The sequence below is a fragment of the Coenobita brevimanus genome, chromosome 75 (assembly GCF_032717465.1).
Source record: "Coenobita brevimanus isolate Jiangsu-jjx chromosome 75, ASM3271746v2, whole genome shotgun sequence".
NCBI classification, from domain to species: domain Eukaryota; kingdom Metazoa; phylum Arthropoda; class Malacostraca; order Decapoda; family Coenobitidae; genus Coenobita; species Coenobita brevimanus.
Window position 1 is genome coordinate 6472364 of NC_137028.1, and position 25350 is coordinate 6497713.

Here is a 25350-nt window from a genome sequence, read left to right on the forward strand (position 1 = left end):
TTGAGTCAAAAAAGGGAAAAAAATCAAGTCTATTAATTCAGCGTCTTCCTTCTCGGCCCCTTCACCAGCAACTGATCAAAGGCGAGGGAGAGATATTAACCAAATTCCGGATATGAGGAAGGAATCTCGTATCAGCATATCTCGCCCGGTCTAGACGGCATTCAGACGGTAGGCTTTGATAATTTACTTCAGGGATTCACAGCGCCGCGGTTCACACACTCGGAGGTAGAGGCAGCCACTAGAGACAGATATTTTTTGTCTTCTCGACTTCTAAGACATGAACGGAGAAACAGCCACCAGACACACTGAGATAATCCTTCCCTCTTTGACCCTAATACATGGATAAAGAAATTGCCACCTTAGAAGCCCTGGGATATTTCTGCCGCCTCGGTTAATCAAAGAGGAATATATATGAATGGCCACTCAAGATATTCCCGTCGTCTCGGATCTTAGCCTTGGAGACAGATGTGGCCAGTGCAGAAATCTGATATTCCCGTCGTCTCGGATCTTAATCTTGGAGACAAAAGAAGCCACTAGGACAATACGATATTCCCGTTGTCTTCGATTTTAAAACTGGAGACAGAAATAGCCACAAGTCTCAAAACTGAAGATGGAAATGACCTCTGGCGCTATTCCCGTCACCTCGAATCTTAAACTTTTAGATAAAAATAGCTATTAGACACATTAACTAGACACACTGCTATATTCCCGTCGTCTCGGATCTTAGAAACATTAAGATAATTCCGTCGTCTCGGATTCTGAGCTAAGAGACGAAAAATAACTACTAGACAAGTTAAGTATCTCCGACGCCTCGAGTGCCTAACATGACGCGCAGAAATAGCCTTCAGACTCCACTAAAAATTCTGTTCTGACTAATTAACTATCACTCCAGTTGGTTATCCAATTCAAGTCGACATCAAATGGTTCTGCTTAGAGAAGTTGTAAGGTAGCAGTCAGAGAACCAACCCCTTTGAAGCCGATGTTATTTTTTTTATTTTTTTATTTTTTTAGCTCACACATGCTCTTTCTAAATCCGGTTTTGAAGGGACTTTTGGAACTGGAGGTAATAGCTACAGACTTAGTTGACTTTTGCACTACGAGAAGGATTCCCAAGTTGAATAAAATACCTTGATGTTAGCTACAACAAAATACACTTACGTCCTCAACTTACATGCATTAAAACCCACTGGCGGGCAAGAAGAAAATGTAAAAGACTGGATGGCAAAATAAATACATAAATAAATAAATAAATAAATAAATAAAAGACTGGATGGCAAGAAGAAAAATAAAAAAAAGGCTGTATGATACGAAGAAAAAAAGAGACAAATGATAAGGGGAAAATACAAAAGACTGGATAGCAAGAGAGAGAAAAAAAGGACTGGTTGGAAAGAAGGAAATATTAAAGACTACATGATAAAAAGAAAATAAAAGACGTCATCGTTGTAAAGAGGTATAATTCACTTAAGGTAATCAAGGAAATATGGGCCGAGATTCACAAAAAAAACTTACGATATTAATTTTCTCGTAACTAAGATGGGTTTTTGTGGGAAGACGAGAGTAGGGTAGGTGTTGCCCTATCCTTGCGTTGCTATTTTCGCATAAGATACATCGTTACGACAGGAAATTCTCTCTCACTCTCTCTCTCTCTCTCTCTCTCTCTATCACACACACACACACACACACACACACATCCATGAAATAAACCTTAGTAAATGTAGGATTCTCTCTCTCTCTCTCTCTCTCTCTCTCTCTCTCTCTCTCTCTATCACACACACACACACACACACACACATCCATGAAATAAACCTTAGTAAATGTAGGATTCTCTCTCTCTCTCTCTCTCTCTCTCTCTCCAGGACATTTCCCTTAATTAAGAGGATGAATCTGGCAGAGTATTTTCATAAAGACTGCTGAAACGAAATGGAAAATGCATTAGTAAAAAGTAAAAAAGGAAAAAGAAAAAAAAAAAACACGGCTTTCCGGGAGATGGGATATCGTGCCCAGATTTGCTTTAATAATAATAAATGTTTTCGCATCCATTTTACAACAAATTTTCGTTTAAATTTATGGAACTTTAACAAAATAGCCGCCATTATTTATCCCTTTATTACAAGAAGTCCCCCTTTAAGTTCAATAAAAATCTAACAGCAACAATAAATGAATAAATAAATAAATAAATGAATAACAGGGAGGAACACTCAGAGGACTCAATACCCTTAAGTTCATGATTTGGTGTAAAGGTTGAATATTTTTGACTTTGCCCTGTGCCCATGATCTTCGGCGATTCCTGTCAAAATCAAATCCCTCCATCCTTGCTTTACTTTGCACCCTCCTGTCCTTGCTTTACTTTGCACGCTCCCATCCTTGCTTTACCTTGCACCCTCCTATCCATGTTTTACCTTGCACCCTCCCATGCTTGCTTTACCTTGCACCCTCCCATCCTTGTTTTACCTTGCACCCTCCCATCCTTGCTTTACCTTGCACCCTCCCATCCTTGTTTTACTTTGCACCCTCCCATCCTTGCTTTACCTTGCACCCTCCCATCCTTGCTTTACTTTGCACCCTCCCATCCTTGTTTTATTTTGCACCCTCCCATCCTTGCTTTACCTTGCACCCTCCAATCCACAAATTCTTGACGAAACTGGAAAAAAAAGTTTCAAGTTGACCATTACGTTCGACCAAATGTTCTCAAACGCAAAAGGCTTATTCCTCAACTGATCCTCAACCTCTGCAATAAACCTGGCTAAAAATTGGATCACTCTTGTTCGGGATATTTAATTAATCACCACTCAGACCACTTTGACCTTGCCCTATGACCTTCAGAACTTCACAATTGACTAAATGTTCTCAGAATTGGTTCACTTCGCTTTCGCATTAACCTAAACCATTGCACTAAATTTGGTCTACATCAGACAAAAACTGTATGATTTGCTAGTTAACGTTTCACCAAACCCTGTGACCCTGATCCCTGAACTACATTTCTCAAACACAATAGGTTTCCCCATTGGCTGTTCCTCAACCCTTCCACCAAATATGGATGAAATCAGATGAACTCTTTTTAGCTATTTTACTGACACACACACACACACACACACACACACACACACACACACACACACACACACACACACACACACACACACGTAAACAAATGCATAATACCCTCTCAGGTGCGGGTATAAAAAGACGTCACAGTACTGAGGAGGTTATTGAACTCTGCTTCCCACGCCTCCTCTTCGATGACTCTCATAAGCAGAATAAAATCGCATGATGGAATAAAGAATGGTATTAGATGTTCATGATCCCTTGGTTAATGCCCTTGTTGTGGTGTGGTATGGAAGGCTGATTTTGTGTGGTGCAGTGTGAGAGGGTTGTACGGTGTGTGGTGTGGTGTGGTGTGGGAGGGAGATTTTGTGTGGTGTTGTGTGAGAGGCCTGTACGGTGTGTGGTGTGATGTGGTGTGGGAGGGTAATTTTGTGTGGTGTAGTGTGAGCGGGTTGTACGGTGTGTGGTGTGGTGTGGTGTGGTGTGGTGTGGTGTGGTGTGGTGTGGTGTGCTATGCTGTGCTGTGGCTTCGCTAAAATCGCCAAAAGGGCTAAGGGAGTTAAGCGCCTCACGTCCGAAATCGTTCGTGAGAAATAGAAGGACAGAGCCGCTCCTGGAGATGTTCCCTTATCTAAAATGTCGTCATAGTGAAAAGACTCACATGCATTTCGCAACAAGCTCTCGTAAAATGTTGTGAAATCATGACAAAATATACGCAGTTATCTAAATCACATGATAAATGACGCCTTAACAAAACTCATTAATCATTAACCTGATTTGGAATCTGTTTGACATGTTCCTTCACCGTTAAAAAATGAGAGTAACAACTACAGATTATATTTTTTACCCAAATTAAGCCTCTTTTGATGGGGACAACTTTAGTATTACATTACAACTAACTCCAAGTGATGTCATTCTGTCCAGTGAGCACAGAATCCTGATAGTTAATACGGATACCATGAACCCTCTCATGGAAGGAATAATTCTAGCATTCTGTTTAGATGTTTTCAGTAACCTCAGTAAGAGGAGCCTGGGAGGGTCGATACATAGCCGTCTTAATTATTTCATTCTTGCTGCTCCCAGACGATGTTATTTAGGTTAGGGTGAGAGCTTCTGAAATGAATTCCACAGAAACAATCCGCACCATGACAAAACCCACCAGCAACAAATGTAGTAAAAATCAGTCACCTAGTTTTGCTAATGGAGGCTGGAAAAGGTAGTAACAGGTAAGGGGGATCTTGTATGCTTTATATGGACAAACCATCAATTTCGGGGGGTTTAGAGAGAAAGATCCCGAACCTTTCAAGGGATACTGCGCAAAATGAGAGGACCATAGTAGTGCTGTGTTTTTTTAATGTGGGTGGTGGGAGAAGAAGAGGGAGAACCAGAATGGCTTGGAAAGAGATAGGAAAATTCTAGGTGAGATGGGATACTGGCTGGGTATATATATATATATATCCATATCTATCTATCTACCTATCTATCTATCTATACATACATACACACACACACACACACACACACACACACACACACACACACACACACACACATATATATATATATATATATCCATATCTATCTATCTATATATATATATATATATATATATATGCCTTTCTATTTAATCTCCCATCTCGTGCAAAGCCCTCACTCCGATAGATCAGTGGTGAATGTGTGTATGTAAGAAGCCATAGCACATATGTCTACTTAACGGTATCCCAATGCGAGGGGGAAGCCACAACAAGCGATGTAAATCAACATAAAGGCACCGCCAAGATTCGAAGACGTATATGTAGTATGTACTGTAAGTAATGATTACGATCTTTCTATATATTGACTGATAGCGCCATTATCAATTATGTCTTCCTTTTCTTTCTGAGATCCAGATGATGAAATTAAGTATATTATTCTCTTCACTGAGTACGAAATTTTTAAAAGGAAGACAAGAAGAAATGTGCACTACACTTTTTCATCTACTGTTTTCCAGTACTTAAAACATCTAGTAATCACATTCCAGCAGAAACTGTCCACAGACATTATGCTTCTCTCGCCACCATCATCACCACCGCCGCCGCTGCCGTGTCCCCATCCCTCACACTTACCCAGCCACTCTCATAAATGCAAGAGGAGCCAACAGGACACCTCTGAACTTGCCGCACGTCACCCGTATTCTAGTTGCCTTTGGGGATTTCGCAACACCTTTATCTCGGGGATTTATTTTGCAGTGCACTTTACAATTAGAAACGATCACAGTATCTTCTCTTATATTGGTACGTATTTCTTGCTGCATGCCGGCTAACAGTTGTGCACATTATTGTCATCTTATTCACCTTAGCTTCGGCGTCCCAGGGCAGAGGGGCTTCAGGAGTAATAGAAATCGCTGATGAAGAGGTGTTACGTCAGCAAAAACGAAATTTATAACCACAATCAACGTTAGTGGGTAAGAGGCAAAATAAATCGCTGAGGAAGAGATGCTACGATAATTCTTAAGTCCGAGAGAACGCGACCACTGACAAACAGACAGTGCCGGGATATCAGACGCACCAACCGCTGAGGAAGACGTGATGTTATAATTCCAAAACCAGCCAGGACACGACCAAAGACCACAGCGTTAAAGGCGACAGGATCCGCGAGTCTGTCGATGCTAACCATGCAAGCAAGGTCGTATTCTCCTTGGCATGGACGAGTTCCCAGCACTTGTTTCTGAGCGATTTACTTCTATTTTATACCTGACTGTCCGCTTCTTTGTAACTGACGCAACTTCTGTCGACAACAGAAAGCCTCAAGAACAACGTAAACTAATATCACGGTGAAATGCGCAAAGAAAATCGCTACGGAATAAGTGTTACGACGTCCACTGGAATGACAGAAATGAAGTGACGACGCTGGCTTTGTGACGCTGGCGACGCACTCATAGGAATTTTTCATCATGAGGGGAGACAACAAGCATCTGTGTGTGTGTGTGTGTGTGTGTGTGTGTGTGTGTGTGTGTGTGTGTGTGTGTGTGTGTGTGTGTGTGTGTGTTTCGCCACCCACTTTCTATCTGAGCTGGATTACGCTTTTCAGTGGCTGACGCACACTTTGCAATTCAATCATGGCTATCGACAAAGAGGCATTATTTTTTTATGAGGCAACTCTATCTCAGAAAAGTGGGGTTAACTTAAATCTCAAGTAGCCTAATCCATTTCAGTGATGAGGCACACTTAGGAACACCTTTTCTGACCAAAGCCGCATAATTATGCTCGACGAATGAAAATCTCTCTAAAGGGAAGTAATTATGAGTACATGAAATCCAATCTAGCAAGGCAATGTATTCAGCTGTGGGAAATGTCTGTCAGCTATGAAAAAATTTATAGGAAAAAATATATAAAAAAAAAGATCTATGGAAAGAACATTGCTGACCTAAAAGGGAGAGAGTGTAGGTAGAAAACAGAAGGGGGAAAAAAAAAAGTAAAAAGAGAGGACAAAAATAGGGTAACACGAGAACAGCAGAGGACGTGAACAGGACAGCGGTGGAATATACGAGAGGAAAAACCACTTCAACCCAAGGATGTGTATTTTTTTTTTTTTGTGCCATTTCCTTGCGACTGTACGCAGCTTAGATGAAAATGTTCGAACTGGAAGGGTTACACAGAGTCTCCATTAACTCCTTAACTATCTAAGTGATCTCTTATGCTTAAATCGTCTGAGAGAAGCAGGGGAAAAAAAAGTCGTTTTCAAGGATTAAAGAAAGTGCCTGGATGGACGTACTCTCAGGGACACGACCTTTGACCTAAGAGGAACAGGCACCACAATACACACAAAGGGAGTGCACGGTCACGCAAGCGCGCGCCTACACACACATCCACACACACACACACACACACACACGCACGCACGCACACACACACACACACACACACACACACACACACACACGCACCCACACACACACACACACACACACACACACACACACACATATATATATATATATATATATATATATATATATATATATATATATATACAGTATATATATATATATAGATAGATAGATAGATAGATAGGTAGATTGACAGATACAGATAGATAGACTGACTGACTGATTGACAGATAGATAAACAGAGATAGATAGATAGATAGACAGACAGACAGACAGACAGACAGATAGACAGATAGGCAGGTAGACAAACAGATATAAACAGATAGGTAAGATAGATAGAGAGACTGATATATATATATATATATATATATAGAGAGAGAGAGAGAGAGAGAGAGAGAGAGAGAGAGAGAGAGAGAGAGAGAGAGTATACAAAAGAAAGCGAAAAAAACATACATGCACACAAGAAACAAAGAAGGTACACAGAAAACCAAAGACAAAAAATAGCAAGAAATGAGAGAGAGAGAGAGAGAGAGAGAGAGTTCCTCTTAGTGGACGTTTCTCTTTACCCCTCTTAATAATTCATCAGTGTCTCACCCCTGTGGTACACTGTCGCCTCTCTCTCTCTCTCTCTCTCTCTCTCTCTCTCCCCAGCCATGTCTATATTCTTCTTTTTAATTCAAGTTAATTCAACCAGACAACTACCCATCTGCCCATCTATCCATGCAGTTATCTATCTATTAATCTTTCTACATATTCGGACCTACCTATCTATTTTTATCTATTTACCTACATATTTTGTACTTGTTTATCTACCGATCTAATGTATTTCTCTAAATCTATTTATCTGTGCACCTGTCTCCCCTTTTCTCGCCTTTTTTCATTTAGTTTTCGGTGGAACTGTGTCTCTTTTTTTGCTCTTTTCGTTTATTTTTCTGTACAACCGTATCTCTTTTTTTGCTTTTTTTTCATTTATTTTTCTGTGCAAGTCTCTCTTTTTTTTTTTTGCCTTTTGCCATGTATTTTTCTTTGCAAGTCTCTCTTTTTCTAGCATTTTTTTCATTTATATTTCTGTACGACTGTCTCTTTTTCCCGCCAATTTTTCTCTTTAACAGCTTCAGTTCAATGACGTATTTTCTGCTCACTTATCCTGTTTTCAGAAAATTTGGCTCACCTTAAGATGGAGTTTTTGAACATGATGGGTTGGGTACAGCCAGCATGAATTTTTTTTTTTTTTTTCAACAGTTTCTCAAAAATCGCTTAAAAAGAGCAAGAATTAAAGCGAAACAACGTCACGGGTCATAAGTCTCTCTCTCTCTCTCTCTCTCTCTCTCTCTCTCTCTCTCTCTCTCTCTCTCACCTGTGCTGCTTTTCCCTAATTCATTTCCTTCCCCTTTTTATCGCTCTTTCTCTTCAGTAACTCTTTCCCGATCTGTACTACTCTCTGTTCCACTTTCTCTTCATCTACCTCCAAGCCCCCCCCCCCTCTCTAAATCTCTCTATATCTCTATCTGTTTCGTACTTGTCTTCTGTCTTTATATTCCTTCTCTTTTTCTCATTACACTTCTTCATCCTTCTTTATTAAAGTGCTTTTTCCTTTACTACGAGCCTTTTCACTAAGATTATATATTTTACTCCATATATTTTATCCAATATCCTATTTTATTCTATACACATCCTATTTATTTGAATCTCTGTCCTACACATTGTGTTTTATTCTTATCTCCGAACGATTTTATTCAGCTCAGGGGAGGCTTTTCGAGCAGGAGGGGTTAGACATAGCACTTTCTAATCCCAAAATTCTCCTACACAGAAAAGAAGAAGGAAAAAAAAAAAAAACAGTCTGGTTGTAATGAGAGTAAATTTTTGTATATAGGACATCGCACTATTTCCAGACGATTTTATTCAGCTTGGAAGGAAAGCTCAGTAAAGAAGGGATTAATAATGGCTACATATAACTCCTTCAATTCAAATCGTCTTCTTCAGGTCCCCCCCAAATCGTCTGAAGGCAGCGAGAACACAAGAGGCCATGATAGTGCAGTGTTAATTGTGACGTATTTCTCTGGATATTTACGGTACTAGGTCTCTGTAGTAGTAGGCAGAGAGAGAGAGAGAGAGAGAGAGAGAGAGAGAGAGAGAGAGAGAGAGAGAGAGAGAGAGAGAGAGAGAGAGAGAGAGAGAGCACTGTCGAAAACTAATCAAGGGGCGGATCCTAATATCTGGCACTACGAGTTCGCGACTACGAGCCAGGAGACGGAGGAGGGTACGCCACCAACCCTACTATTATAACTGTGTGAATAAAAGTGTAAGCAGGTCTATAATTTTCTGACAGTTCTTTACCGAACACCTGTAATTATAAGATGTAATTAGCCTACATCCCACATTATTGAGTGCAGTGTGCAATAATACAGATATCACATGGTCTATAATAATCACGTGCTTTAGAAGTTAACATCAATGCCTGGAATTTTGTCTACATTTTATAACTCATTTTTAATCATACGAATATAGGTTCCATTCCAGCAAAATTCCAGGCGAAGTAACTCTCGATAATAATGGCTTCATCTCTCCAATTCTAACCCATCCAGTCCAAAAAATGTCATAAACTGAGTAAAATCGTCATTGAGTAGCTAGAAATAATAATAATAATAATAATAATAATAATAATAATAATAATGATAATAATACACCAGACTACAGTAAGGGATGAAACAAACAAATACAGCCCTTCCCATACGCTATGCTGACTCTCACTTACTTTGCCCCAGCCCTCCCCTTCAGACCCCATTTTTGACCATTACATCCCCATAACCATTAATCTCTGTACCATAAGTTCAGTTTTACATAACCTTCCATCCTTCTCCCTCCCCTCCCTGCCTCTCCCACCCACCCCTCTCCCCTCCTCCCATTCCCCCTCCCCGCCTCTTCCACTCACCCCTTCTCCCTCTCATTTCCCCCTCCCTTCCTCTCCCTCTCCCCCCACTTCAGGCCTCCTTTCCCCTCTATTTCCCCTCTGCCTCTGCTCCCTCCTTTCTCCTCCTGTTCTCCCTCGCTTTCAGTATCTCCCTCTGTTTCCCTAAGACTATTTTCTTAACTTCATTCGTCATTTACCTATTTTTTCAGCACCTCCCCTACGTTGCCCCGACTCCTTCCCTCTCTCTTTCTCAGTTCCTTGTTTCCTGACTTTCACGCTTTTATTCTTCTATCTGTCCTCCCATCTGTTTCTTACTCCATTTTTCGGTTCCTCTCCCCTCCCTCCAACCCTCTTCCCCTCCTAATGCCCCTCTCCCCCTCCTTTCTGAATTCCCTCCCTCCTGTCCCCCTCACTCTTATTCCCTTCTCCTTACCCCCCCCCCCTCTTTCCACTCCCAAATTTTCACCACCTTTCAATACTTCTTTCCTCTTTTTTTTTTTTTTTCCCCTTCCTAGTTTCTGTTCAACCCCTTTTTTCCCCCTCTCTCTACTCTCTTCCCCTCACAACGCCATCCCCCCTTTTTCCTTCTCTGTTCCACTCCTCTTTCCCCCTTTCCCTCCTTTCCCCCACACCCCTCCTTCCCCTCGCTTCCTCACAGCCAGCCACACCCAAAACTTGTCCCAATTAAAAAAAAATAAGGAAAAAGAAAAAATCCCTATAATTCCCTCCCAGCCGTTCCCTCTGACTTATCGGTGCCGTGTCGATTAATTATTACCTATTTCTCTGGATATTCCCTAGGCTCCTCACTAAGCAATATTCATCACGAGACATATTCAAGGTGGCACAGATGTAGAAGGCTTTGTACCATTTCTTCCTTAGCCGTGTACTTTTTTTTAGCGGTCTCTTCTATGTTTTTCGTTTTTACCTCAACCCGTGGATTTTTTGTTGTTACTTTGCTTTTCTCTAGATATCCGCGGGTGATTTTATTGAGCTTAGGAGAAATTAACAGAACTAGAGGATAATAACTGAAATTTCACTAACCTTGTTCACATTAATGGAGGTCTTACTAGATGAAAAAAGATCGTTTGGCAGAAGCAAGGATAAAAGGGTGATGACATCGTAGTGAAGGAATAAATATCGACACGACGAAATTGAGGTGTTTAGTACAGAATAAATCGTTAAGGAAGAGGTGTTACGAAATCTCCCTAAGCCCCCTGAATACGATCCTTAACCCATTCAGTTCGATGACGTAATTTCTATCCTATTACTGATTATATCTCCAGACGATTTATTCTTGGGACAGACTTTTCGAGCCGGAGGGGTTAGATACAGACCTAATTAACCCCTCCAGTCCCAGGGGATTTTTTACCGGAATAAAATCGTCTGGAGATAGCAAAATCAATCAATCAATCAATAAAATGCAATCGCGTCATCAAAGCAAAGCAGTTAACGGTGCCTGGGTCTTCATCACAAAAAGGGATAAACCATAATCATAGGTAGGCTACTAAATCGGCCCACCTGTACTAATCAGCAAAATACGTCTACTCTTATATTCTCGCTGCTTCTAGGCTATTTTATTCAGTCTTGTGGAATCTCTTGTAGTGGTGAGGCTGAACACACTCTATATTAAACCCTTCCATTATATAAGATTTGACGACATTAGTATGATCGTTTGGTGGTGGAAATGATAAAACGAAAGCAAGGGGTAATGACAACTGTGACGAAAAGGGAGAACGAAGCTGATAAAAACACACACACACACACACACACACACACACACACACACACACACACACACACACACACACACACGGCTCGTTTACAGTACTTTTTGCATTCTCTTTTACGACGGAGGTAAAAACAGTACTTCAGCAGCGGGTTGAGTGCTGCAGAGGACGTTACATAACCTGCTATCTCTCTCTCTCTCTCTCTCTCTCTCTCTCTCTCTCATGACCCAAATAAAGCTGTAGGTCCCTTCTCTCTGTCTGTCTGTCTGTCTGTCTGTCTCTCTCTCTCTCTCTCTCTCTCTCATGACCCACATAAAGCTGTAGGCCCCTTCTCTGTCTCTGTCTGTCACTGTCTCTGTCTGTCTGTTTGTCTGTCTGTCTGTCTGTCTGTTTGTCTTTCTCTCTCTCTCTCTCTCTCTCTCTCTCTCTCTCTCTCTCAGCAGGTCAATCCAAACTCTGACGTCAGCTGCACCAATCGATGTTAAAAGGAAAGTGACATTTTCCTGCTAAAAAAGTGATAAATACAGATAAAAGCATGAATATTAGAGGGCCTGTCTCTATCAATATTGGAAGTATCGTGGCTCTACTACAACGCGAATATAGATCGATGGTTCTATCTATTCTTTTATGGAGCCCACCTACTTTTAGCTCTATAATTCACTAGAACTCGCTTACTGATTCACTCCTTCTGGATATGGTGATGGATTTTGTGTGGGTTTCTTTCTTGTGTCTCAGTTTTGTTTGGGGTGGGGAAATCTATCTTTAATTCTCTCTCTCTCTCTCTCTCTCTCCCTACCTACCTACCTATCTATCTATCTATCCATCCATCCATCAAACTATCTACCGTACCTGTCTTTCTATCTATCCATCCATCTATTATCTATCAGCACGTTTATTATTTCCTACTTACCAATCTGTCTATCTACCCATCTATCTATCTATCTATCTATCTATCTACCTGTCTATTTATCCATCCATCTATCTCTCAACCTGTCTATCTATCTATCCATCTACCTATCTGACTGTCGGCACGTTTAATATTCCCTACATGTATCTCTTGCTTCAGGCCGTGCAACGAGATACGGCGCCTCCAGTGCAGTTGCAATCCCGTTTTGTAGCAATTTCAAGAGCACTGGGGGCATCGCGTCTCATTGCACACCACTTTACCTTTCAATTGCATCATCCACTCACTTTATGTAACGCTGCCTACTTCTGCCTCCTCCTTTATCATTCTTTTTCAGTGTCTGCCCTCCTTTCTTCCTATTTCTCCCATCTTTCCTGTCCCTTTTATTATTCATATTTCCTTTTCAGATGACTTTCATTGGGTAACATGCCTAACGGTTTCTTGTAAGTCTTGAAACCACATAAAACGCTGGGTGGTAACCATATAAACAACCCCTACGTGTTCCCTACGTGTCACCAAGTGGGTTGGCGGAGGGTTAATGCCCCTCCCCGTAAAACTACTAACTCAAAGACAAACGGCCACCCCTTACGGGATTATTGCGTCTGGTTACAGATACACGGATAAGAAGGGTGTGGAGTCAGGAGGTGGGGGGGGGGGACTGAGGCCCTCGACTGTACAGTTAAGAACAAAAGTTTGGTTACTAATACACAGTAGCTGCTTAACACTTAGGATATGCTCGTCTCTTCCTCCCAGACACATCAAGGAGAATCAATTAGCGCACAGAACCATACCAAGCCTCTTTTAGCTTAGGAATATTAGACAGTAAAAATAATAAGAGGTAAGAGACGTGAAATTTTTATCGAACTTTTGTCCCCAACTGTACATGATGAGGCAAATCCATGACTCAAGGATTCTGTTGTTTAATCGATGGCGTGCATCTCATTTTATATAACGTTCGGAACTTGACCTATTGTAAAGTGTGTGTGTGTGTGTGTGTGTGTGTGTGTGTGTGTGTGTGTGTGTGTGTGTGTGTGTGTGTGTGTGTGTGTGTGTGTGTGTGTGTGTGTGTGTGTGTGTGTGTGTGTGTGTGTGTGTGTGTGTGTGTGTGTGTGTGTGTGTGTGTGTGTGTGTGTGTGTGTGTGTGTGCGCGCGCGCGCGCGTGTGCTTTATTCACTTCCGTTTTTTTTTTTTTTTTTCATCTTGGGATTAGTTTTTCTACATGGAGAGGCTAGATACAGTCCTCATTTACCCCAGCACTATCAGGGGGTTCGACTAAGCTGAATAAATCGTCTGAAATTAACAAGAATAATATAAAAACACGTCATTAGATGTAGGTGTTAAAGCCAGTGCACTATCCCTTATACTTCCTCTCTCTCTCTCTCTCTCTCTCTCTCTCTTTCATCTGCGGTCTTCCTCGCTTCCTGCCACCATTGCATTCATCTTCTCTTAATTGCCTTCCCTCCTTCCTTCTTTCCTTCACCCCTGCCTAAATCACTAACGTTTTGTCTGCTTCCTTCTTTCCTTCCTTCCTTCGGCACTCATTCCCTCCTTCTATGCTTCTTTCCTTCCTTCTTTCCCGTCCATTTTTCCCTACTTACCTCTCTCTCTCTCTCTCTCTCTCTCTGCTATGTCTTTTGCTTCCCCCTTGCCTTCATACCCTCTTTCCTTCCTCCTTCATATTTTCTTCCATCCCGCCCACACCATTTCTCCTTTCTCCTTCACTTCCTCACTCATTCAGTTCCTCCTTACATTCTGCGTCTCTCATTCCCCTCCTCTCCATCCATCTTTCCTTCCTTCCTTCATTCATTCTCACTCCCTTCCTTCTTTTCCTCCCTCACTCATAAACTCCTCCTCTTCCTCCTTTCTCCCTATTCCCCTTCAGATTCCCTCTTCTCTCATTTCCTTCCCTTTCCCCCATCATTCACTCTCCACATCCCTCCTTCCTTCTCCCTTCCTTCTCCTTCCCTTCTCTCCTCTCCTTTCCTTGCTTCTTCCTCCTTTTTCCCTCCTCTTCCTCCTCTCCTTCCAATATTTACTCCCCTCATCTCTCTGCATTCTTCCTCCTCTCCTTCCCATCTCCATTCTCCCTCCCCTCCTTCCCTCACTCATTCATTCCTCTCTTACCCTTTCCCCTCCCTACCTCCCTCCCTCTCTTCCCTCTCCATGCCTCCTTCCCTCCTTCCTCGCAGGTTGAAAAATCCTGGTTAATTTAGGTGTGTGTGCCATTACCATATCACAGAGGCAGTAAATCCCACCAAATGGCCGACCATCGACGTCACAGCCAGGCCTAATGAACCTCCCTCCCCTTCCCTGCCTACCCCCTGCCTCAACCCTGCCCAACCCTTCCCCTACCTCTTATGTGCCACCCTCCCCTACCTCCCTCCTCAACCCTTCCTTACCCCTGCCTACCTCCTCTCCACATGCTACCCTCCCTCGCCTCACCATTCCCCTACTTCACCTCTGTCACCCCCCCTCCAAACCCCTCACCCATTTCTCACTCCTACTTACCTCCCCTCCACACTGTCTCCTCTCTGCCCTACCCCTCACCCCTGCCACCCTACTCTGCCTCATCCTTTACCCCTCCCTCACCTCTACATTCGCCTCCTTCACATGTCTCCCCTCTTCCTCATTCCTCTTCCCTCCCTCAGTCCTGCCTACCTTCCCTCCACATGTCTCTGCCCTCCCTTACCCTTCAAGCCTTCCTCACCCCAATCTAACTCCTCTCCATATTGTTTCCTCCCTTGCCTCATCTTTCACCCTTGCCACACCCTTTCCTTCTCTCCCTTTCCCCCCTCCACCTCCAATCTATAACCATGCCACTCTCTCCCCTCACCTCGACATGGCTCCCCTCCCTACCTTCCGCCTCTGCCTCACCCCCTGCTTAAGTCCCCTCAATACCCCCCGCCTTGAAAGCAGGCTGTGAAGCCTATGCCCAGAGTCGGTCACATAAAAAAAAAAAAAAAAAAAACTCCTCTCCCTCTTCACCATGTCACCCTGTCTTGTACACCCTTCATTCCTGCTACTTTTTCTCACCCCTGTCTCCCTTCCCCAACACACCGTCCACAGTCCACTGACCTACTTCACCCCTGCCACCCTTACCCTGCGTCACTCCTACCACACCCCTGTCTCCCCGCCTCACTTCTACTTCACCCATGCCACAATCTCCTTCCCCTGCCTCACTCGTACCTCACCCTTGTCTCCCCGCCTCACCTCTGCTTCACTCCTGCCACCATCCACTTCCCTTGCCTCACCCCTACCTCATCCCAGTCACTCTTCTTCACCTTTACTTCACTCCTGCTACCACACCCGTCCATTGACTCACTCCTGCCTCATCCCAGTCTCCTTGCCTCACTTTTACTTCATCCCAACCGCCCTCCTCTCCTGTTTACACTAATTTCATCCTTGTTTCCCTCCACAGACTCACTCCTCACTCGTACCTCACTCCTGTCTCACTCCTCACCCCTACCGCCTACTTTTCCCTCACACCAATCTCACAGAATTACAGTAGACAAGACATGACGCGACTGGGGTAAACTTCGTTGATCGGTGAGGCTTGGGTGTGGACAGTTTAACACTTGATACAGAACATTATATATGACGGGTGAGTGAATGGATAAGAGAGAGTGCGACTGCATTATCCTACTTTGGGACGGCACTAAGATGAAGCAGGTAAGCATGTACCCCCTTAATTTCGCGTAACACAAGATCTTTTACTGTTTTTTTCCGGCTACCATGCGATTTAACCAGATTAGAAAAGGTATCTTGTACTAAAAGGGTTTATTAAGGCTGTATCTAACCTGTCCGAATCGAAGAGTCTATCCTGCGCTGAATAAAATAACCAGAGGACAAGGTTAAAATGGAGAAAAAAAAAAAATCCCCAGGCTCAAGCAGTCACAAAAGAGTAGTTTGTGTAATTAAATAATATACAATCAGGGGATTGTAAGGAAGAGGTGGGAACGAGTCTCCTAAATCCCACGAGAAAATTAACCCTCGTCTTTAGTTTATTATTTATTTATTAGTTTACCTCTTAATCTATTTATCTACTTACTAATTTAATTTTACGGGCTCACTCCACTCGCCACTCCACTGCACCCCCTTCCCTTCCCACTCCACCAGCCACCGTTTCTCTGCCACTCCTCGTCTTTCTTCTGTTTTCTCTACCGCACTTAAACTCAGCCAACCTCTCTTGCCATTTTCTCTGCTTCGCTTTTATCCCTTCTCCTGCCTGTCCTACTTCCCCTGCGTCACTTCCTCGCCTGTTCCCTCAGCTAAGTCACCTCGTCTGACCTCCTCTCTCTGACCCACTGACTCGGATTGTACATTTCCTGATGACTGGATTGTACATTTCCTGATGACTGCAAAATAATATGTGAGAGAGAGAGAGAGAGAGAGAGAGAGAGAGAGAGAGAGAGAGAGAGAGAGAGAGAGTTAAAAATATTTTCTTGTTGCGACTCACACTTTTCGCTTTATATTTTAGATCCAGTTTATCATCAACGCCATCTTTCTGACCCTCTTTCCCGCCGCCTAAAGACAGGGTGAGGTAGGGTCCAGACACTAGGGATGAAAAAGTACGAAACCAGACCTATCAACAGCATGAAAAATGAGGTGGGCCACACAATCATCCACACAACATTCAAGCCACCGGAATCCTGGCTCCATATAGCAGGCCTAATTTTCTGTACATATTTCTTCTTTTAGGATTCGATTAACATAAGCGTCGGAGAGAAACAATATGCTGACACCTTTTATATTTCATTTTTGCAGCCCCACGAAAACACTGTTCAACGGTAGGAGAGATCTAGGGAGGGAAGGAAGGAAGGAAGGAAGGAGGAAAACGACAGAAAATGCGAAGGGGTAGACGAGGAGAGTGGAGGGAGGATCGGGCAGTAAGGTGGGAAAAAGTAAAAGAAAGGAAGAGGGGAAAGTGAAATCTGAAAAATTAGGGGGAGAAGGAGGAAAAGAAAAGGGGAAAAGGAAGGGAAAAGAGAAAGGAGGAAAGGAAACGGGGGGAGGGAAAAAGAACAAAGGGAGAGAGGAAAGGAATAGGGGAAAGGGGAGGGGGAGGAAAAGGAAGGGGAGAAAGGGTAGGGGTGTTGTAAGAGGATGATATTAACAAAAGTTGCTGTTATTTAAGGGGCGGGAGGGAGGTGAGCGTATGGGTAGGGGGAAAGAGGGAAGGAAAAGGTAGGGAAGCGAAGGATGAGGGTAGGAAAAAAGAGGAAAAGGGTGGGAGGAAAGAGGGAAATGGGTAGGAGGAAAGAGAGAAAGGGATAGGAGGAGGGAGGGAAAGGGATAGGGGGAGGGAGGGAAAGGGGTAGGGGGAGGGAGGGAGAGGGGTAAGAGGAGGGAGGGAAAGGGATACGAGGAGGAAGGGAAAGGGTAGGGAAGCGAGGGGCAAAAGTACGAGGGAGTAGGGAAGAGAAGGAAAAAGGTAGGGGGAATGTGGAGGAAAGAGTAAAGGAGGGAAGGAAAAGGACAAAGGAGAGAACGAAAAGGGTAGGCAAGGGAAACAGAAGCTAAGAGGAAGGAAGGAAGGAAAAGGGCGAGAGGAGGGAAGAGGAAGGACAAGGGTAGGGAGGGGGAAGGAAAAGGGTTGGAGAGGAAAGGAAAAATTAAGGGGAAGGAAGGAGAAGGTACGGGGAGGAGAGGAAAATGTAGGAAAAGAAGGAAAACACAGAAGGAAATCGAGGGAGAGGAGGAAAACGTGTGGGGATGTGGGGGAAGAAAAATGAGAGAGGAAAGGAGGGGAAAAAATAGATGGGGAGGGAGGTGCAAGAAAATGTGAGGGGAAAGGAGAGGATGAAAAATAAGAGGAGGCAGGGAGGGGAAGGGAGAGAGGAAGGGAAAGGGAAGGAAATGGGCAGGGAGGAGACACAGGCAGCGGGAAGAGATTGGCAGGATAGAGGAGGTCTGGGATGAGGATGGGAAGGGGGGAGGTTGTATGGAGGGAGTATTAACAACCTAGAAAATAAAATGAGCTGGTATCTAAGAGGGTGAAGGAGAGAGAAGAGGAAGAAGAAGAAGAAGAAGAGGAAGAAGAAGAGGAAGAGGAAGAAGAAGAGGAAGAGGAAGGGGAAGAGGAAGAGGAAGGGGAAGAAGAAAAGGAAGTGAAAGAGGAAGAGGACGGGGGAAAAGGAAGAGGAATGTTGTAAGAGGAGACTATCACACACCACAAAATTTGATGATTTTTTAAGAAGACGAGAGAGAGAGAGAGAGAGAGAGAGAGAGAGAAGGTAGGAGGAGGGAGGGGGATTATGTAAGAAGAGGGGTATTAACAAAGCACAAAAGTTGGCGGTATTTAAGAAGGCGAGAAGGAGGTGTTGAGACGGTCATTAGGGAAGCAGATTTGGGGATTATTGGGGGAAGAGAGAGAGAGAGAGAGAGAGAGAGAGAGAGAATGGGGGGGAAATAGAGGCACTGGAGGGAGGAAGGTAAAGAAGGGAAGGTACTAAGGGAAGGCGGGTAACGAGGGGACAATGAAGTGAGGAAGATAAAGAGAAGAAGGTACTGAAGGAAGGAAGGTAAAGAGAAGGAGGTACTGGAGGCAAGGAGAGAAAGTGAAAGAGATACTGAAGGGAGGAGGGTAAAAAAAAGGAAGAACTGAAGAGGGAAGGGTAAAGAGAAGGAGGTACTGAAGGGGGGGAGGGTAAAGAGAAGGAGGTACTGGAGGGAGGGAGATAAAGTGAAGGAGGTACTGAAGAAGGGAGAGTAAAGAGAAGGAGGTACTGAAGGGGGGAGGGTAAAGAGAAGGAGGTACTGGAGGGAGGGAGGTGAAGAGAAGAAGATACTAGCGAGAGCGAGGAAGCTGGAGAGAAGAGAGATGAAGGGTAGGATGGAGTGGGAGAAAATGAGGACACTAGAGGGGAATGTGGATAGTGGAGGGATGGAAAAGAGAAAAGAGTGGGGAGAAAGATTTTGTAACCCTTCAGTACGAGAGCTCTCCCCTAGTCTCAGTTGACAAAAAAAAAAAAATTGTAGGAGATGTAATAAAATATGAGACGCGCCACCATACCATGCCCATGAGGAAAAATAAACAAGGAATATCAGTACTCACCAACAGCTTCAGGAAATCATCTTACCTGAAAAACGAAATGAAATGGATTTAATTTGAGTATGTATGTAATTGTTTATATGTATGTATGTATATATCTTTACTGATGCTGTAATGCGCTCTTGATTGGCAGATATGTCAAAAGCAAAGATAAATACATTTAAAAACTAAACTACAATGACAGTAAATCTAATCCAAAAAATTATTAAACGATTATCGACTAAAAGTGAGACGTCACTGCAGCTTTAGACTCTACTACATCTCACAATGCCACACCTCACACTGCCACATTTCACCCTATCACAATGCATCTCACTAAGTCTCACACACACACACACTTTACACTCCCACACCACATGCTACCAAACCCCACACTGTTCCATTTCACACTTCACACCACCACACTAAACATTACAATATTACACAAAGCACATGGTCAAATATCACACTGCCACACTTAACAATGTCACTCCACAAACTACACACCTCACACCATCACACTACCAAACTGAACACCGCACATCGTCACACCACACTACACATCTTAAAATGCCACACCTAACACTGCCAATCCACAAAGTATCCCGCCACACACCAAACGCCTCTAAAACACACACTGCCACATCTCACACTGTCATACCTAACATAACCACGCCTAACAATCAAAACCACACACTCCCAGACCTTACCCACATACCTCACAGTCACACCACACACACTGCAACACCTCCCGCTCCCTACAGCAGAGAGAACTGAACACTACACTATTACAGCAACCGTGTTCTGAAACCTCCCAGCAGAATTATCAACCTTTTCAGCACAATGATCTCTTCTTGTAGTTCATTCTTACCGCTCACAGATGACATGTAGCTTTAGAGAGCCCTAAGTAGTGATTTTTTCAAACCCTGTACAAGCCCACCAAAGTCCAAAAAAGTCGCCCATAAGCTGAACAAAATCTAGACATGACAAATAATAAAAAAAAAACTAGCGCCTTCCACAGTGTTCCCTCCTGATATTTTCCCTTGGTCCTTCCTTCCTGTATTTCCCTTTCTTCATCTCTTCCTACCTCCTATCGTCTGTTTTTCGTCCACTGTTCCTCCCACCTTTCATCTCCTGCTCTTCCCTCTCTTTATCCACTGTTCCTCAGACCCTTCATTTCCTGTTCTTTCCTTCATTTCCAGTTCTTTCCACCCTTCATCTGCTGTTCCTTCCTTCGTCTTCTGTTCCTGTCTTCATTTCCTATTCCTCCTACCTGTCATCTCCTGTTCCTTCTTTCATCTCCGGTTCCTACCACCCTTCATCTCCTGTTTCTTCCTTCTTCGCCTGTTACTTCCAGCCTTCACCTCCCTCTTCTCCCACCCTTGATCTTCCTCCCTTCGCCTCCTCTTTATGCAGCTTTCATCTCCTGTTCTTCATCTCCGTCCCTTCATCTCCACCCACACCCTGCCACTCCTCCCTCCCACGCTTGCACCATCATCAGATACCGTTTAAGTGCATTGCGCCATCACTCCCTGTGCTCCCTGCATCATCATTCTCCACACAGTCAACAGGGAAGCTCCTACCAACGCTCTTACACGCTCTTTCTTGGCTCTTACAAATGTTCTTACACACTTTTTCATGGCCCTTTAGTCTTTCGTGGCTCTTACAAATGTTCTTACACTGTGTTATGTTCTTACATACTCTTTCGTGGCTCTTACAAACTGCATCGCAACTCTTACAAATGCTTCAGAGAATTTATCCGTGGGTGATACAAAATTATAAACTCTTTCTGGGCAGTTAAATTAATGGGATATATATGAGGTGTAGTTCTGATTGGCGATTTACTCATCAGGTGTCATGGTTGACGTTTTTTTTTTTTCTGGATTACCGCCATATGTTTTAATTTAGTTTAATGAAAAAAAATCCCTGCCTGCTAAAATGGTTTGTTGTTCTAAACTGTTTCTTCTAGAGTATTAAAATTGGGCTCTAGTAAGCACTTCAAAACAGTATTATTATTATTATTATAATTATTAGTGGTAGTAGTAGTAGTAGTAGTAGTCGTAGTAAGAGTGGTGGTTGTGGTGGTGGTGGTGGTGGTGGTGGTGGTGATGGTGGTAGTAGTAGTAGCTGCAATAATAAACAAAGGCAGCATCAACAACAATGGCAACAACGACAACAACAATAATAACTATAATAATAATAATAATAATAATAATAATAATAATAATAATAATAATAATAATAATAATAATAACAATAATGAACTGATTAGGTGAAGTTAGGTTATGGTAGGTGGGATTAAGAATTTTCATTTTTGGCCGTCATAAAAAAAAAATCATACGAACGGTCCACAACGCATTACGTCACATGTCGACCCCATAGGCATAACAAATTTCACTGCGGGACACCTAGGCCTTACGTAACCACACACACACACACACACACACACACACACACACACACACACACACCGTAACAACTGCTGTGAGAAGGACGAGTGTGGGGCCAAGGATAAATATTGCGATAGCTGGGGAAGGAGTCAGGGCATTCTCCATTCTTGTGTGTTTCTGTGTCTCCGTCAGGGTTTACAAAATAGCCGTGCGAGACAGCCTTGAGATACCGACTTCCATTTTTTTTTTCTTTTTTTCCTCTTCGTCTATTTTCTTCTTCTTTTTCTTTTTTCCCTCTTCTTTGTCTTTCATCTGCTCTTCTCTACAGGTCTTGCAAGTCGGACTCTTCAAGTAATCTGTGTGATCTGTCAACTTACATAACCCCCCTTCCCCCATTCCCCCCCTCTCTCTCTCTCTCAAAATAAAACCACCACCGCAGGGCACCAGACACGAGGACTGAGGAGGTGCTCAACGTGCAGAACCGGAGCCAGAAAGGAACCATCGCCCCAGTTCACCATTGTTTACAAAAGGGAGTGCTCCAGCATCAAATGAGACCCTATCGGCGTTCCCTTACCTAGGTCAAATGAGAGTCAATATTATTTTTCTTTACCTGGATGGGGGTAGAAGAGGAGGGGGAAAGAGTTGGAGCGTTTTTTCTTTTATTTTTTTATTCCCTCCCTCTCCATCTCTCATTACGTTTCCAGTCGAATAGGGAGGCGTGTTTGTAGGTGTGTTTGCGGAGTCAATAACAAAAAGTATTTCGTGCCGTGCTTTACATTCTGAAACACAGGACGAAGAGCTTTGAAATACTAGAACGAAATTCTTCTTTTTTATAATCCTATATTATATTCTACCACGTCCTTCAGTAAAGCTGCATAATATAGCACTGTCCTTTAACTATAAGTACTCGGAGTTACCAGACGCCGAAGAAACAGGGCGAAAATACAAACACACAGGAAAATATATCGCCAAGGTTCAGGAAATATATCGCTAAGCTGCAGTTAAATCTATTGAAAAAAAAAAAAAAAGGAGGTCTCTATAGTTTTTGTGTTGGCCGTAGAGACAGACTAATTAAGAGCCCTCAGAGAGTACAGTATTTATCCCCCATACGTGGAGTTGATTGCGTGTAGTTCAAAGCACGGTTAGGTCAATACTCCTCTACATGCCTGCCTCTGCTTTCCCCTTCTATTGCCACTCTTGTCGCGACTCAAAGGTTACGCAGGTTTCGTACAGTTGGCCACAAAAATATGCTTACTGTTCCATCAGGTTGACTTTGCTCTTTGATCATGTTCCTCGCTTTCCTCACTGACGCCTCATATCGAAGAGAATTACCCGTGGGCAGAAGAACATATCAAGCCACTCTCAGCTTAGGAATACTAGCTAGCAGAGGAAAGTAGGAATTATGAGAGGTAAGGCGAACTTTTGTCTCCGTCTGTAAATTCCTCTCCCCCTCCCTCTCCCTTGGAAATTTTTATAGCTTCCAATTTGTTTATCTTCTTTTTTTTCCTGTGTTTCTTTTGTGCATTATGAGCTACGTGTTTAAACCTTTACTATACACAAATAAAATTGCATAAGGTTCGGGCATTCATTCCCCCCTCAAAAATTTTCCATAGCTTTCAGGGTTATATTGGCTTTTATTTCTTCTTTTGGGAATAACAGAGTACTTACTTCTATCGCTTCCCCTAAATTACGTCATGTTCGTACATTAATTTTCCAAACAGTTTTTTTTTTTTCGAATGGTTTATATAATACGTATCCATTCTTTGTTTCTTCTTCTTCTCAGTCGTCGTCATCATCATCATCATCATCATCGTTTTCCTCCCCCTCCCCTCCTCCTTACCATCATCATCATCAACATCATAATCCTCCTCCTCCTCCTCTAAATTGTCAGAATCACATTTCCCATCATCGAAACTAATAATCATAATCAGCACACTCCTCCTCATAACTACAGACTAACCGTTAATCATCATCATCATCATCATTACCTTGTGTCTCACTGAATCCAGAAACACAACCATTTATCTTCACTACCACGATCATCACAACCATATACCTCATTACCACGCTCATCACAACCCTTTATCTTTACTACCACGATCATCACAACCATTTATCGTCACGACCACTATCATCACAATCATTTACCTTTACTACCACGATCATCACAACCATTTATCTTCACTAACACTATCATCACAGTCATTTATCTCTACTACCACGATCATCACAACCATTTATCTTCACTACCACTATCATCACAACCATTTATCATCACTACCACGATCATCACAACCATTTATCTTTACTACCACGATCATCACAACCATATACCTCATTACTACGCTCATCACAACCCTTTATCTTTACTACCACGATCATCGCAACTATTTATCGTCACTACCACTATCATCACAGTCATTTATCTCTATTACCACGATCATCACAACCATTTATCTTCACTATCACTATCATCACAACCATTTATCATCACTACCACGATCATCACGACCATTTATCTTTACTACCACGATCATCACAATCATTTACCTTTACTACCACGATCATCACATGCATTTATCTTCACTACCACGATCATCACAAGCATTTATCTTTACTACCACTATCATCACAACCATTAATCTTTACTACCACGATTTATCTTCACTACCACGATCATCACAACAATTTATCTTTACTATACGATCATCACAACCATTTTTCTTTGCTACCACGATTTATCTTCACTACCACGATCATCACAACCATTTATATTTACAACCACGATCATCACAACAATTTATCTGCACTACTACGATCATCACAATCATTTATCTTCACTATCACGATCATCACAACCATTAATCTTTACTACCACGATCATCACAACCATTTACCTTCACTACTACGATCATCACAACCAATACCTTCTCTACCACCGACTCTACCACTGTGGTCAAAGTTACCACAAGCATCACAAACTGTCATCACTATCAGTTCCACAAAAAATAATATAATCATTGCTGTTGCAAATAGTACAGGAGTCACCACCACTGACATTACTGATCCGTCACCACTATTACTAACATCACAACCAACTCTGTCACTACTACTGCCACCACGACCACTATCATTACTAAACTGTAATCACCACCGCTCACATTACTAAACTGTCATCACCACTGCTCTCATTACTAACCTGCCATCACTGAGTTTATTATTACTAATGTCATCACTGGTTTTATCATTACTAATCTGTCATCACCACTGCTATCATTACTAATGTGTCATAACTACCACTATCATTACTAATGTGTCATCACTACCACTATCATTATTAATCTGTCATCATTACCGCTATCATTTCTAATGTCATCACTACCTCTATCACTACTAATCTGCCATCATTATCGCTCTCATTACAAATGTCATCACTACCGCTGCCATTACTAATCTGTCATCACTTGACATCAAT